Genomic DNA, 16,113 nt, shown 5'->3' on the forward strand with positions numbered 1-16,113 from the left:
CAAGACGCATCCTAGACCAAGTTTTGACGCATCGCTGTATACTACAAAATCTTCTGTTCCGTCGGGTAAAGTTAATATTGGGGATTTGCAAATGTGGTCCTTTAATAATTGAAAGGCTTTTTGTTGTTCTTCCTCCCACTGAAACTTGACATTCTTCCGAGTTAACTTGGTCAAAGGCACGACTATTTTGGAGAAATCTTGATTAAACTTGCAGTAATAGTCTGTCAATCCCAAGAAACTTCGAACTTCAGATGGTGTCTTTGGTGCTTTCCCATTTTGCAACTGCCTCGATCTTTGATGGATCTACTTGTACACCTTATTCTGATATAACATGCCCCATAAATTGGACTTCCCTCAACCAAAATTCACACTTTGATTGTTTTGCATACAACTTTTCTCTTTTCAAGAGTTCAAGTATCAATCGAAGGTGTTTTGCGTGCTCTTCTTTGGTTTTAGAGTATATGAGAATATCATCGATAAATACAATGACAAATTTATCAAGGTATTCCCTACACACTCGATTCATCAAATCCATAAAAGCTACAGGTGCATTAGTCAAATCGAATGGCATAATCAAAAATTCATGATGTTCGTACCTGGTTCGAAAAGCAGTTTTAGCAACATCTTCCTCTTTGAGTTTCAGTTGATGATACCCTGATCTTAGATCAATTTTCAAGAAGTTACTAGCTCCCACTAGTTGATCAAACAAATCATCAATTCTTAGCAATGGATATTTGTTCTTTATGGTCTATTTATTCAGTTCCCGATAGTCGATACACATAAGCATAGATCCGTCTTTCTTTTTCACAAACAAAACTGGGGCTCCCCATTGTGAAGTACTTGGTCTGATAAATTCTTTGTCCATCAAATCCTTCAATTGTGTAACCAATTCTTTTAACTCTGACGGAGCTAATCGGTATGGTGTTTTGGCTATAGGAGCTGCTCCGAGTATCAAATCAATCCCAAATTCAACAACTCTATCTGGTGGCAATCCAGATAAATCTTCTGGAAAAACTTCAGGATAGTCACTAATAATTGGGATTAATTCTTGCTTACCCTTCTCTTTCTTGGCATCAATTACATAGGCTAGAAATCTCTGGCATCTCTTTTGAATACATTTTCTGGCTTTCATTACTGATAACAGACTGGTACGATATCCTGATGATCACCATGAATAACAATTGTCCCTTTATCTGTCAGTATTATTCTAATCATCTTTTTATCACAAACAATACTGGCTTGATTTTCTGCCACCAATTCATTCCTACTACCCTCAATCATAATAGTGCAGTTATCGAATACATGATTTACAGATATTTGACCATTAGTAGTATCAACTACTAACTTGTCGTCAAGTGGCACAGAATTCATATGAGCATATAGAGCAAATGATGGGGAAACAAACGAGAAGTTTGCTCCCGAATCAAATAACACTTTAGCATAGAGTGAGTTCACAAGAAAAGTACCTATAACTACATCAGGTGTAGTTTCGGCTTCATGTTTGGTCATGTGAAACGATCGACCCCGCGCCCCACCCAATGTTCCTCTACCCAAACTTGGTCTTCCACGACCAGATGATGTATTGATCCTCATAGTTAACTGTGGAGCTTTCAACTGTGGGCAATTTGGCCTAATGTGGTCTAGAGAATTACAATTAAAACACCTCTTTATCGTTAGGCAGTTATTCGACAGATGGCCCGTATCGACACATTTATAACATTTCCTTGGCTCAATCCTACATTCTCCCTGATGAACTTGATGGCATCAGGGACAAGTCCTCTTATTGAACCTCTATACAGATTTCTGGTCAGTTCTATTTTCGTACTTCATGGTTTTCGGTCCTCTGTATCCTATTGCTGAACCTTCCCATTTTCTTTTCCCTAACACCTTCCCTTCTTCTTGTCGATTCTTGTTTCTTTCCGTTACCTCTGCTGCGTCGACAATTAATGCAAAGGTAGCCGGATTCATGGCTATAACAAATTCTCGAATTGATGGTTTCAATCCCCAAAATGTACCTTTATATCTTCCTTGATTCGGAAGAGATGTAGTGTTCTGCGAACCTTGAGTATTCGATGAACTTTTTTGTATATTCCCTTACTGTTCTGTTTCCTTGTTCTAGTTTTAGGAAATTCTCTTCCATTTGTCTAACAACAGCTTTTGGGCAAAACTGCTTCTTGAATCTATTGACAAACTCTGGCCATGTCATAGTCTGTATGATGTCTGTTCTAGCTAAAGATTCCACTTTCCACCAAAATAATGCATTTGACTTTAAAACAGAAACTACAAATTTGAATGTCCGTTTATGCACATCGGATGGTGTTGAACACGGATTCTATCTCTTTGATCCAACACATAGCTTTAATTGGATCTCTTTCTCCCGAGAAGGTTGGTGGTTTACAAGTCAAGAACATCTTGATATCCCCTTCTTTATTATTGACAACCGAGATTGGTGGAATAATCTCAACTCTGCCAGTCTTGTATCTAGCTGGAATCCTCATAATGGAAGCCAAGATTTCTCTTAGCTTTCCCATTTCTTCAGTCATCATATATCTAGTCACATATTCTGGTTGACGTATCTGTTCCTGGTTCATATTCTCAGAATTTGATTCTCCTTGATCTGTATTGACATCTGTCTGGCTAGCTCTGCCTCTAGTCTGTCCTCTGCTTTGGCTTTTGCCTCTGCCTCTGCCTCTGCCTCTGCCCTCAGATGGACCAACAGGGGCAAGAATAGAATAATCATCTTCTTCATTAGGATTGGGGCGGGTGATCCTTTCAGACCTTCTGGATCTACTAGTCATCTGTAAATATCAAAGTTAATAAACACATTTTCACATTCCCAAATATAATGAAGTGTCCAAGTTCATATATGTACTTGTAGATTCAAAATTACATTGGCCAGATGTAACCCGAAAATACCTTACACACTGATATCTTAACTTTATCATATTTATTCCAAAGGTGCTAACTATGTCTGGTACCCTAATATGCAATGAAACAATTTAAGTCTAGGCATTATGCATGTGAATACCTAAATCTCTTAAACTCAGGCTCTGATACCAACTCTGTAACACCCCCAAAACTCACATTGCATAAAACACATATTTCATTCATAAAATACATGTTCAAGCCTACAAAGGTCCATAATACAAGAGTCTACAACACAAAATACATGCTCTTGTAATCATAATATCTATTCTCCAAAACATAACCAAAGATGATCTTCATAAAGCTAAGCATATAGGGAAATAATTAACATTTTCCCTTTTCCTTTATTATCATTATAATCCGCATTTCCTGCAACACATATTTGAAAACAAAAAGTTGAGGGTTAGACCTAGAGGTCTAATGAGATTCTCTTTTTCCATGTAGTTGCAGGGTGATAAGCACCTAAACAACTATTCAAATAAAGTCATTTCACATTTTAACATGTAAAACCACATTCTGTTTGGTCCATCGGACCTCTGGTTCCATAGACAGACTTAGAAAATATTTCAACAAATAAGAGGACCATAGCTCATCTAGTTTCTCTATCAGAGCTTCTGGTTAAGCCAACCAGAGCCTCTTACTCAAGTAGAGATTCTCAGATAATTCATAAATCAATCTCATAGATAATAAAATAGCTTTTTCATAGAGGACCAACCAGAGCCCCTGTGGTTCCTTTCAAGAAACAACCAGAGCTTTTCTGGTTCCTCTGTATCCAAACACTTGATCCAAAACAGTTTATATCCAAAACCAATGTCCATAAGCCAAGTTTTCCCCTTCTCAATAACATCAATACTATCATTTCTAATAAGAACAACATCTCTAAGTCTTCAAATCACAAAGAAGCAAGAACTCAAATTTATTGTAATCTTAAAAGACATAATAGCTAGAGCTATAATAACCACACACAATTTCCACCCTTATATCCAAAGGTACATCTCTCCTTGATATGTCACCCTTATAGCCGAAGGTACACCTCTCCTTGATATGCCACCATTATCCCATGGTATACCTCTCCTTGATATACCACCCTTATTTCCTCATCAAAATCTATGGATTAGTTCTAAACGAAGACATACCGAAGTCACAACCGTCTTGATGAAACATCCTCCATAGTTTTCTCCACAAAATGTATAGATTAATTCTAAACGAAGACAGACCGAAGTCACAACCGTCTTGATGAAATGTCCTCTATAGTTTTCAACCGGGAATGGTTTCCAAAACAGCTTTATCATTAAAACCGTCAAAATCAAGAACAATCTGTTCTTTAAATGATTTCTCAAGACATCAAATCCCTTTAAATCTTCAAAGCAGGATATCAATTCCAAAACTGTTTTGAAGAAGCAATCTCTTCTTTATCTTTCCAAAACAATTTTCTATACTCAAATTTATAACCATAACACCTTTAAACTGTCAAAAACAGTTTTACCATCTTTTTTTCAAAACTAACACAAAAACTCAGCAATTTATATAACAACAAATCTAAAGGTTTTTAGTTACCAAAAACTCATCTTATCAATCAGATTTTGTAGAAATATGTAGGAATTCCGTTAAAAAGAAACACAAATTCTTCAAATTACTTTTGTGCAAATAATCTTTCTCAATAACACTTTCACCGCCACACACACTTTCTTTTCTCTCAAAAATGTGTCTTTCCCAAAAATGAAGATAAGATAAGATCTTATCTTTTTACCTTCTTTATATATACACTTTTAACAAAGGCGGTGATGGGTTTTTATTAAAATAAAATTCTTTGGGCAGTGGAAACTTTATTATAAAATTTCCTTTCTTAACTACGAAGATAGCATATCTTCTTATTTTAATATTAACATCTCATGTAAGCTTCACACCATACACATATTTCATGTATGCACAGTAACACCGTTTTCACTTATTCGCATATTTTTCATGCATTTAATTAAACACATGCACGTCATCATGTAATTCACATATAATCACATAATAGGTTACCTTGACCCAGGTCTGCTGAAAACCCGGTTATAACAATTACCATTGTAGGTAATCAACTGTTGACTTTAGAAAAGGATCTAATTCCTTATTCGTTATATTATTGAAAATTTTAAAATATCGTTCTTCCAGATTTGAGGGTGTTACAAACATGTATGAAAGCATAAGTTTGAGAGATTTATGTATTGATCTAAGATGTCTAGACTCAAAGTAGCATTTTTCTAAGTGAATTAAAGTGAGAAGGTATGATTAGGAACTTTAAGATAGGATATTTTTAGGTCAACAGAGACATTAGCATTGAGAATCATGGCGATGGTAGCAAAGATTTTCATGTATGGTACTTTCATAGTTGCACCTGGCTAGTGTTATTGTGAATGTACAGTTACATTTGTGTGCTTGAATCGCCTTGTAGTGATGATCGATGGGGTAGTGAGTGGTCTCTTCAGTTATAGAGCAGTAACGCATTGATGTTGTTTTGTAGCGTTGTCACCTTGTATGACGGTTAAGTATGTTAATCATTTTTAAACAAGACGATCGTAGGTCAAAATATATTGGTTAAGGTTGAACCATAGGGTGGTTGAATCACCATTATTTTGGGAAGAAATTGCAAGGGTAATCGACTTAGTTGTGGATTATCGCGTTAAGATATTTGAGATTTCCAATGTTGGTCATGTGACTGGTAGACTTGGTGAATGTGGTTCTAAGACTTCAGGTCCTAACCAAATACATGGACAATATTTATTTCTAAAATAAATTGCATAAATTATCCATGCTTTGTCAAAACTCACATAACTGTCATGTTACAAATTTTAGGGAATGTTTTAGCAGGCACAAACATGTAGCTCATGTTTTGAAATGCATGAATTGTTTTGTTGCATAAGATTTGCATACAAATGTATTATTGGAAGTTTGCTTCATGTTATTTTGCCAACATGAGGAAGTGTTGAAAACATACTTTTAGGTAGCTTTAAATTTTGATAACCAAGACGAATCATTCCATGTTTACCCAAAATACATACACAAGCTGTGATACAAATTTGAGAAATGAATTGGTGCATGCGAGTTTTGAGTCATGTTTTAAATGGCAAGGAATTACTTTAGTTCGTATGCTTGTGTACAAGTTTTATTGGGAATTTTTCTTCATACCACTTTGGATGATATTGCAAATTATTGAAAAACATACTGTTAGATAGTTTTAGATTTGAAACTGACGGAAAAGTGTTCCATTTCTTACCCAAAATGCATGTACCTATTTTGTTTACCAGTTTTGAGAGGTAAGTTATTGCATCTGAGAGTTGGGTCAAGTTTTAAAATGCATGAAGCTACTTTACTATATATATATGGTTACATGCAAATTTTATTGGATTTTTATTTTGTGTTGTTTTGTGGCTCACAAGTCAAACTTTGAAATGCACATGCTTTATTGTGTCGTGTTTGTGTATAAAAAAATTTGTATGTGATGATTTTGATAGGGTTCAGTTGTATGGTTTTCCATTAAGTTTTGTACGAATTGTTTTTAACATATAATTGGCATATATATATATATATATATATATATATATTCCATTTTGGTGCTTTCTTCTTGATTTTAGCCAATATTTTAGAACAATGAAAGTATATTGTTATTTGGTTTTAAATTTGAAACCAACATAAATTATTTCATGTTTTAACCAAAGTGCATGCACAGATCATTTTACCAGTTTTACGAAATGAATTGACGCATTCGAGTTTTGGTGGGGAATTTCATTCCGTGTCGTGTTGTGGCTAAAAGAAGAAAATTTTGGAAGCTTGATGTCGTGTAATTTCTCTTTTAAGTTTTGTGCAAACATATTTTGTTGCACACTATTTTAGTGCATGAATTGATTTACATACATGGCGTAAGTAAATGTATGTTGGGACTAAAATGGTTCATTTGATCTGGTTAGTTGTGTGCATCCTTGTTTGTTGTCATTATGACCTTTGGCAACAAAAATACACTTCATTGTTCGATTTTATGAGCATGGCATTTGTGGCTACTTTGCATGATCATCTAGTAGCTGTAGTAATTTTGGGTGTGAGTAAGAGTTGTTAAAAAAATTACCATAGATTGAAACCCTTTTGTAGAAGGATTCATATTTGAGGACTAGAGAAGTACTTGTGAATTGAAGTGACGGATGATCCGACTAGTACTAGTTTTGATTTGCAAGGTTTCAGCTTGAAAAGCTAGCACACGTTTAAATTTTGGGGTATTAGACGTATGAGTCATCCCAGTTATCTAAGCACCGATCTTTCTGTTTCGGTAATCTTCGGGTTGAAGATTTATATGGTTCTTTGCTTTAGTTGAGTTGATTTGACGAATTGTCTGTCTGAGGTCGTGGTGATTATTGGTGGTACACCATTTTTTTTGGACCTACTAAAATTGTGGAATCAACCACTAGAGTGTTCTAGTTATGAGATTCAAGTTCTCATGTTAGGTGTCAACTTTAAAATGATATTGCTAGTCGAAGCAGTGTAAATTAGGAAAGAAGTACTTCTGAGCGTATACATATTTATGGTATGGTCATTTTGTGATCTCAGGATTGGACTTCTGATTTTATGGTCAAGGACCATCAGATTACTTGGGACACTTCAATTTAATTGTAAGAATCATTCGCAAAATATTTGGTGATTGTTGTGAGATTAGATTTTTGGTAATTGATGATTGCAACCATTTTGATTTGTCAAGGATTTTATTCTGAAGTAGTCAATGTTGGAATACACGTACAAGTTGTGTAATTGTGGATTTTGTGATAATCAACTTCCTGTAGAGTGTATCAGTACGTTTTTGGACGAAATGTCAGGCACTCAGGCTAATGGTAAAAATTACTTGATTTAGGATTTTTTTTTGGGAATCCTTCAGTCGAAGTGCATTGTGACGGTTTGGGGTACAGATTTAGAGTTGTGTGGGACCAAACCAAGCTAGTGGTTAGGAATTTCGTCATGGAAAGGATGATAGATCTTTTATAGTTTATAATTCATTTTCATTTTCATTCTCATGATTAAATATTTATTATTATTTTTCATTCCAATGGTTTACAATTCATTTCTATTTTAGTCTCTCATACTTAAAAGTAGTATTAATCTCATGGACGAAAATAAAATGAATTGCAAACCCCAAGGACTAAAACCACAATTTTGAAACCATGAGAACGAAATATGAAATTTGTAACAATATGTGGGGATGAAAAACGTAATTTATTCTAAGATAAATTAATTGTCTATGACATACATGCCTAGTTAATTAGTATAGTAAAATGAATTGCAATATCTGCAATTGACATCACCATTGCTTCAAGAGCGGACCTACATAGAAGAATACGATGACATGGCCCATCGATTCATCATTCCATAGTAAGGGGAAAAGTATGTTTTTGAAGGATGTCATTATATTCTTTTGTTAGGTGTCACTGTATATTTTCTTTAAAATAAAACGTTAGTGTAAGGTGGCGTTTGTTTTTTAAAATGTGTTAAAGTCTGAAGTCTGATTTCACTTCTGATTTATAAGAAGCGGTCCTGCAGTCTAAAATCTGGATTAAGATTGTTTGTTTTTACGTTTGCAATCTGAAATCTGAATCGCTAGTGCAAAAATATAAAAGATAAATAGTTTTTTTTTACAAAAGTATAAAAAATGAATAGTTTTTGCTAATAAATGTCTTCCGGCGCCCAAAATATGAACCATGTGACAGAGGACGGATTAGGATCAAGAGGTATTAAGGGATACATTTACCACTTAAAATTTCAGAGAACATTTAGAGCTTTTAAGCTTTTATTTTCAAAATAAAACAAACGCTCTTAATACCTAAACGTGTGAACGAATCAGACTTCAGAGACATTAAAGGTAATTTTGAAAAAAAACAAACGAGTCCTAAAGACTTTAATGATAGAGATGGTAGAACGTAACATCCCAAAAAGTCAACAATTGAAATCTTACCAAAAATAAAGATTACAGTTGAATATTTATGATTATATATTTAAAAAAAGACGATCGATAACCGTTGCTTGGAGTTCCACTTGTTAAATGTCTCCATCTTGGAAGAAATATCAAAAGCTTGTGGTGCAAACAACGCCCACCTGGAGAATAAGAATCTTTGTAACCAATCAAAATGGAGGTAAAGATTATACAAATACAAGATAACCCATTCTAAACTAAAATCATCTTTATAAACAACTACAATATATTCCTCCATTTTCATTAATCCATCACCACATTTCCTTTCCAAGTTCCATCCAAAGCTTAACAATGGCTGCCTCCACCACCATGTCTCTCTGCTCTCCTTTCGCCGGACAGGCGGTTAAAGCAACTCCAACTGGTTCTGACCTTTTTGGAAATGGCCGTGTTTCCATGAGGAAGACAGCAGCCAAGCAGGTTGCGTCTGCAAGCCCATGGTACGGTCCAGACCGAGTCAAGTACTTGGGCCCATTCTCTGGCGAGGCCCCAAGCTACCTTACCGGCGAATTCCCAGGTGACTACGGCTAGGACACCGCCGGACTTTCTGCAGACCCTGAAACCTTTGCCAAGAACCGTGAACTTGAAGTTATCCACTGCCGATGGGCCATGCTTGGAGCTCTAGGTTGCGTCTTCCCTAAGCTTTTAGCCAGAAATGGTGTCAAGTTCGGTGAGGCGGTCTGGTTCAAGGCTGGAGCCCAGATCTTTAGTGAGGGTGGGCTTGACTACTTGGGCAACCCAAGTTTGGTACATGCCCAAAGCATCTTGGCTATTTGGGCTACACAAGTCATCTTGATGGGTGCGGTTGAGGGTTACAGAATTGCCGGTGGACCTCTTGGTGAGGTTGTGGACCCACTTTATCCAGGTGGTAGTTTCGACCCATTGGGGCTTGCGGATGACCCAGAGGCTTTTGCGGAGTTGAAGGTGAAGGAGATAAAGAATGGTAGGTTAGCCATGTTCTCCATGTTTGGGTTCTTTGTTCAAGCCATTGTGACCGGAAAGGGACCATTAGAGAACTTGGCTGACCACCTTGCCGACCCAGTTGCCAACAACGCTTGGTCCTATGCTACAAATTTTGTCCCCAGAAAGTGAGCAAATTTGTTTGTGAATTAAGTTGTAATTTATACATTAGAGGTTATCTAGATGAAATTTGGTGCAAATTTGTTTGTGAATTAAGTTGTAATTTATATGGTTGTCTTTCGGGTTCAAATGATTATATATAGAGTTTGATGAACGACTAATTAAAGGATTGTTTGGTTGTGACATAATAGACTAAGGGGCTGTTTGTTTTTTTAATTTTTCACTTAATCTCCTCTTATGTCTGAATCGGTCAGACATAAGAACTTTCAGATCGTTTGTTTTTTTTTTCAAATTAAGAGCTGAATTCGTTTGTTTTCCTTTGAATTTTTAAGTGGTAACCCTAGCACTTAAAACCTCTTATTTCTATCGCCTCCTTACGTCGCTTGTCTCAGTTTACAAAAACAAACAGTTTTACTGATTCAGATTTCAGATTTCAGACGTAAAAACAAACAATCTGACTGATTCAGATTTCAGACTTCAGCACCACCTCTTAAAATTCAGAAGTGAATTCAGACTTCAGACTTCAGCACCTCTTAAAAAACAAACGCCACCTAAATATTGTTGTAAGTCATACATGATTGTTCGATTGTAATTTAATGACTCAACTAATAGCTTATTTGATCAGAAAAAAGTGGGTATCATATACATTAATAAACCATCATTTTTTTGCATCCATACTTCTATAACCTTGTGGGAAAAGCCCACCAATTTTATGAAACCCTTGACCAAAACGATTTTTTTCCCTGTTTTGTGGTTTTAACTAAAATACAAAACTACGTTGTTGCTAATGAAGCTATTAATGTGAAAGAAGTCGAAGAAATTAGTCGTTATCTTAATCGACGTTTAATACACACAACTAAAAGGTAAAATAATCATTTATGTCGTTTAGACGGTTTATTCAGAATAAATAACAACTTAGCCTAATTCATAGAGAGAACTAAATTTTTATTGACAGCTTAATGAAAACCAAATGAAAAAACCCTATCAAAAAGCCAAAGTCTAAGGGGCTGTTTACCAAACACTTACTTGGTAAGCACTTACCGGTAAAATTCAATACAATTATCTACTTATCGGGTAAGATTTTAGTCAACAACAACGGCTTTCTATGCAACCATTTACCCGGTAAGAGCTAACTGTGGTAAGAATCATTGTCCTCACTTATCGGGTAAGACTCTCAGTCCTTGCCTCGTTCTTACCGGGTAAGATTTTTGGTCCTTACCATATTCATCTGGTAAGGTAATATAACTTGGTAAGCGCTTACCCAAGTAAGCATTTGGTAAACGGCCCCTTATATTAGCGGTACAAGATCAGAAACCCAAATGTCAACTGGGTTACGTTTCCATTGCTCATTATATTAGCAGTACAAGGAGAAATTTAGGTGAAGTTTCTTGCTAGTATATGAATACCCATTTTTAAACGAAAATTCCTTTTGCCAAAGTTTCTTGCTCGTCGTTTTGTGCCCATGCTCAGATTCAACTATCTAATGAATTATATGAATACCCATTTTTAAACGAAATTCCTTTTGCCAAAGTTTCCTCCTTGTCGTTTTGTGCCTTTTTCTGGCATTATTTCCATTCCCCCTTGACAAAATTTACATAAACAGAACTTGGAATCACCTCTTCTTTTTACCCTTTTTTTTCTATTCATACAACTTCAAATATCACATATCAAGCCCCACCCTACTTCATTTTCAACTCCCTTTTCTCTCTCCCTCTGAAGTTGTTTAAAATTTTGGACACCGGAGGTGAGGAATTCGAAATTTCTTCCCTGTTTTCCATCTGTGCAGGTGAGTGAGGTTGAGGATGGGGAGGGGAGGGGTACTTACGAAGTTGGTGATCTCGAAGTAAAAGTTATGTATAAGTAGATCTATGGCACTAGTATTTCTAGTTGGTTATGAACATATCATCATATAGATTCTCTTTTGAAACCCAAATTTCAGCATACAAAATAGGATCAAGATCAGAAACCCAAAATAGGATCAAGATCAGAAACCCAAATGTCAGCATATGAACATATCATCTTATAAATTCTCTTTTGAAAGGAATCAAATAACCACACACAAGGAGGAGAAATTTAGGTTGCTAGCCCACTAACTAGCCCAGGAATCATGCAGTGACTATCTAAACACCAAAAGCACATCTTTCATCATTATCCATAAACATACCAAATTGCTAACCAATCACGTATGCATAGAATCATCCTCAAAGAAGAAGAAGAAATTTGCAGTTCCAAAATTGACAAGAACTTATAAACTCTTCTTGAAAATTTTGATTATTAAATCAAACTTTAAACCATATTGGGACGGAAACTGGTTGTTTATTCTAGTGATCTCAATTGTTTATGGTGTTTCTTTATCATTTCTTGACTTGGGTACTTTAAAATTTTAGTTATTATTGTCAATATTTTCTGGTTTTTTGTATGTGTTTCTTTTGTCGTGTTGTTATTGAAAACGTTGATGGATAATGAAGACCTTAAAATGTTTGTCTTTTTGACATAGGTATGGAATCGTATGATGAAGCAATGGAACCCAAAAAATCGAGGGTTAGTTGGAAAGAGAATGTAGTAAAAACCTTCTTGGAGTGTTGTCTACAAGAGATGTCCATGAATGGAAAGCGAGGCGGTAACCTTAAGATGCACTCATGGAACAATATAGCGGAAACATTAAAAAGAACTCACAACTTCATTGTCAATCAAAGACAAATGAAGAATCACTATGATTATTTACGAGGGAAATACGTTGTATGGTCTAGACTTACGAATAAAACGGGCAATGTCTATAACCCAACAACCAACACATTCAATCCATCTGAAGAGGAGTGGAAGCCAGAGGCAAAGGTCAATTCTTTTTCTGGTTTTCTAATTTAATTTCCTTATATTTTTCTTTTAGTTATATGTTTTTACTTTTTTTTATATACAGTTGAGTAAATATGCTGACAAGTTGAGGAATGCACCACTACTTTATCCTAATATTTGTATGCAAATTTTTAATGGAGTGGCGGCTACGAGTATGGGGACATGGGGACCTTGGTCTACTTCTCATAACTCTTCGCGTGCTGCTAATGTTTCTAATCCGCCTTTAGTTGTTGATGATCAAGTCTTGGATACCACACAAGCACCTCCTATTTCAGATCAAGCGCCTCCTATTTCAACTCAAGGACCACCTAATTCAACTCAAGGACCATCTAGCTCGACACAAGAATGTTCCTCTCGTTCTCAAACCAGAAAACGAAAAGCTAATCAACCATTGGTAAGGGAAGATGAGTTGGCTCATGTGGTGACACATGTGAAAACCATTTTTGACAAACCATCGGAGGACGGGGATATGGACGCTTGTATGTCAAAATTGGAGAAACTTGGTTGGGAAGATAGCCCGTTATATGACATCACACTTTTCCTTTTTAGCCAAAACATAGATTAGGAGAATTTGGCTACGTTTGAAGGATGAGAGGTGTGAGTCATGGGTTAACTTTACGGCACGCCAACTTAACTTAAAATAAGCATGTGATGTTTGATATTGATGTGGTATTTAGACCGACATGTTTTGTATGGACGAGTTTTTATGTTTTGTATGGACGAGTATGAAACTTTATCACTTTTTGGTGTTTTCTGTATGGACGAGTTTTGGAACTTTAATATGTTCACTTTGATATTATGTCATTCTTTAGTGTTGATTGTTTAACTTGATGTTTTTGTTGTTCTAGTTGTATGTTAAAGATCTATGTCATGTATGAAACATAATACGATGTTTTATGTATTTCGTATTTGCAAGGTTATATGGATCGTAATCAATTAATGATGATTGTGGTGATTGCATACTGGTATTTGAGAAGAAGAGCTGAAGCAAGAATAGAAARGAGAGAAAGAATAAGAGATAACAATTCAAATTTGAYCGGGCATGCGTATACACAAKAACTATTACGTGGGTCTAATACACAATGTCATGAATTGATGCGTCTATCTCGTGATGCTTATATACTATTGTGTAACCATTTTAAACAAAACAATTGGTTGCAATCCAGTAGTCGTATAAGTGTTGAAGAGAAGATGGCAATGTTTCTAACTGTTATTGGTCATAATGAACGTTTTAGAATGGTTAAACGGAGATTTCAACATTCGACACGAACTATTTATATATGTTTTCATGAAGTGCTAAATGGAATGATGGAATTTGCAAGAGAAGTCGTAAGACCAACATCCTTCGATGGAACTTTGAATATGTCAGAGAGAGTCAGAAACCTCAAAGAAATATTTCCGGTATGTTAATTGTTTTGATAAATTGTAAAACATGAGAAGTTCTTATAATATTGTTATATATAATTTATGATTTTCTTACAGGGGGCTATAGGCGCACTAGATGGAACTTTGATACATGCAGTTGTGCCTATAAATCAACAAGCAAGATATAGAGGAAGAGGAAGAGGTGATTGCTTTCAAAATGTTTTGGCAATGTGTGATTTTAATATGATATTCACATATGTTTGGGCTGGATGGGAAGGCATTGCACATGATGCTAGAGTTTTGAGAGAAGTTGCATTGCACATGATTTCCATTTCCTCCACCAAGTATGTATAATCCTTTTTATATTAGTGAAATATTATTATTTTTCTGTCTTCTTTTAACTATACTTGTAAATGCAGATAAGTATTATCTCTGTGATGCTGCATACCCGAATACCCGTGGATTTTTAACTCCATATCGCAATACACGGTACTGGTTAGCTGATTTTCGACGCCGACGTGCGGTAACTAAAGAAGAAAAATTCAACCATGCGCATGCACAACTTAGAAACGTTATCGAACGTGCATATGGCGTCTTGATAGCAAGATTCCCAATTCTGAAGCAAATGACTTGTTATCCTTATCCAAAACAAATAGAGGTAGTAGTTGCTTGCTTTGCAATCCATAATTTTATAAGAAGATGTAATATCCAAGATCAACTGTTTATGCAATATGATGAGAACGTCATGTTTACTGAGGAAGAGCAACATGGAGGAGGCATTGAACAAGAAGTCGTTGAAGTACAATGGGGGGCTTCTCAAGATAATGGATATATGGCTAATCTGGGGGATCAGATTGCGACTCAACTGTTTTCAAATGCTTCAAATTAATTTTTATTGTCTAGGATGAAAAACAAACAATTTCTTTTGTTATTAACGTTTCATATCCCGTTTGTATTTAAGTATGAATGATTATTAATATATTTTTCTATTTAATTTGAAGTATGAAAATTATATTTTGTTGTCTTATTTAACAGTTAACATATGAAAAGAAGTAAAATAATATTATTTTTATTGGTAAACATTTATTTAAAATATGCATTTTGTTTTTTCTCTTCCATTAAACTATTAATAACAAAAATAATCATAATATATAATTACAAATAGGGTTATATTGGTCATTATATATTTGGTAAGTACTTACCAAAAATATTTGGTAAACATTCTTACCCGGGACAACACTTACCGGGATAGCACTTACCCGGGTCAGCACACTTACCCGGACAACACTTGCCCGGTAAGATTTGGTAAACAGCCCCTAAGTTAGGTTTATGAGTACAAGGCCGAGATCAATATGGACTTTGCAATGACTCAAATTTCCCAATTCCAAATCTTTCCATGAATTATTATAAAACATTTATCAAACCAAATGGACCATAAATCTACTAATTGACAACCTATTAATGATTAGTTTTCTTTAATATCTGGTGTATGCTATTGTTGCAAGTATTTGTTACAAACGTTTCTCATCACAAAAATTAGCAATAAGACTTGCACAAATGTTCTAGGTGTTCAAGGGTGGATTTGATTCGTTTAGTGGGGAAAATGTGAACCGAATCGAATGAGGTGGATTACAGATACCTAGGTACTAGGACCGAACCGTAGGTTGAAGCGAGCCGAAATACCCGGATTTATCAATTCAATTCACCGATAATTCAAAACCGAAACCAACTATAAATACCCGGGTTTTTTGGTTTAGGATCAAACGGTTCGGCTCGACTTTTTAACACCCTAGCAAGTCTAGACATGCATGCTTAAAAGTAAGTTACAAGTAATAAACCGGTAATACCAAGTATCGATTCCAAATATTTTACTTCAAAGTAAAATAGAGAAAACACGGATT

General features: G+C 35.3%; 1 pseudogene; it reads left to right on the forward strand.

Moving 5' to 3' along the window:
- Positions 1-9,208: 9,208 nt before the first annotated feature.
- LOC112518816 lies at positions 9,209-10,006 on the forward strand (annotated as a pseudogene).
- Positions 10,007-16,113: the final 6,107 nt, after the last annotated feature.

Source organism: Cynara cardunculus (assembly GCF_001531365.2).
Source record: "Cynara cardunculus var. scolymus isolate 2C chromosome LG 1, CcrdV1, whole genome shotgun sequence".
In the NCBI taxonomy this organism is placed as follows: domain Eukaryota; kingdom Viridiplantae; phylum Streptophyta; class Magnoliopsida; order Asterales; family Asteraceae; genus Cynara; species Cynara cardunculus.